Genomic DNA, 1,847 nt, shown 5'->3' with positions numbered 1-1,847 from the left:
ATTTCGTTTCGTTTTGTAAGGTGAACTCCGAGGGAATTGTTGTGGAATTCCCGTTGACTCCCGGAGGATTCCTTATCGGGTACTGGAAGTACTTCGGATTGGGATACCTGAGCGACGTGGCTGTGGCGCTTGAAGAACTAGTTGCTGGGATGCTACTGGTGCTTCGTTGAAACCAGGTGCAAGTTGAAAAACGCTCCGGGCGACCATAGAGCAATTCTGAGTAAGGGGAACTAATTATAAGAAATCTATGTGTATCCTTTCCCAGGCACTTGTCGCTTTTGGCCAGCTCTGGAATTCTTTTATTGGGGCTATGTTTTCAACCTTTCATACGCTCCAACTCTTGGCATTCTCTGTTGTCTGACTAGGGGGTCTATGGTTGCAGTTACAGCATTTTGAATTTACCACATGTTTATGCAATAAAATATTGGTTTTATTCCTGTTAAGGAAGGAACTTCTAATAGCTGACGCAAAAATTCTCCGCTGTCTTGCTGTTCCATGTTATTCAAAATTATTGACTTTAAATCAGCAATATTAAAATGTGCTCCATCATGAAAGGTTTTGTATAATTTAAAAAACGGTACTTTTAAAATAATAATAATAAACTTGTACTTACGCAACTTTTATTTCTTAGACATTGAAAGAGCAGAGTTCGCATAACATGCATTTATAGTAAGTAAAATTACTATATTTTTATTTTGCCAATTGCAAAATTTTTTTGTAATGCGGAAGGCTTAATGATATCAGTTTTCTGACATTGGAAAATATTTTAACAAACAATTTTTATACCCTCGCAGAGGTTATTTTTATTTCAGTCAAAGGTTTGCAATGGAGTGAAGGAGACCCTATAAAGTAAATCAGCATCGATCTAGCCATGTCCGTCTGTCAGCCTTTCCGTTAAACCGTCCGTCCGTCCGTTTCAATGCAAACTATTCTCTCAGTTTTAAAGCTATCTGCAAATATTTGCATGTAGTAAACAATTCATATATCATATATTCATAAATCATATAGCTCCCATAGGAACAATCGGAGAAAAAACGAAACAAAATTATAACTCTGCTGTTTTGTAATTTTGTTTTTAATTATTTCTTTAACTATTATTATTTCAGAATTACCTTTAACAGCTTCCTTTCACAAAGATCTATTCACCATCCGTTGAACGGATTTATAAGGTTTTGCCGTTCCAATAATTTCCCAGTTAGTCCCCTCTTAAAATTTGACGGACTTTAACGAACTAGTTTATGCGATTGCTAGCCGATATTTTTTAGGTGAAACCCTCTCCCAAAGCAGACCATTCCAGAAAAACCGTTTCCACAGAGCTGATCTGAACAGATGTGGCTCATCAAAACATAAGAAAAAATGGTTGGCCTGTTGACTTTGTTTATGTTTTTTTTCACGATGTTATCTGTGTTAATCGGAATTTCACATAATTAAAATCTTCCAACCGTTTTCAACGTATGGTCTGTGTGGAAAGAGAGCATTATAATTGAATAAAATTGGACTCCCATTTCATATAGCTCCCATGGTAAAAATGGGAATATAAAAACCAATTATTTAAAAAAAATTTCAACTTGTTTTTTGTAACTTTTTTTTTGATTAGGCGACAGTAATTGTTTAATACATTTAGATTGGTTTTCGGGCCCTAAATCATCGATTTGATACGCACAAAAAATTCAACAGAAGGACAAAAGTTTTCATTTTCTTTTAAACGGTGTATTGGATTGAGATGACCAAGATGTCGTTGGACGCGTATTTAATGCCAATTTACTATCCCTGACATAAATTGTAGATTTGTGGAGTTTTGGTATTATGGAGCAAATGAATGAGAACAGGTTATTAGACAAATATCG

This window comes from Drosophila elegans, unplaced genomic scaffold (genome assembly GCF_018152505.1).
Source record: "Drosophila elegans isolate 14027-0461.03 unplaced genomic scaffold, ASM1815250v1 contig_649, whole genome shotgun sequence".
NCBI classification, from domain to species: Eukaryota; Metazoa; Arthropoda; class Insecta; order Diptera; family Drosophilidae; genus Drosophila; species Drosophila elegans.
The sequence above is the reverse complement of the archived record's forward strand: the minus strand, read 5'-3'. Positions refer to the sequence as shown.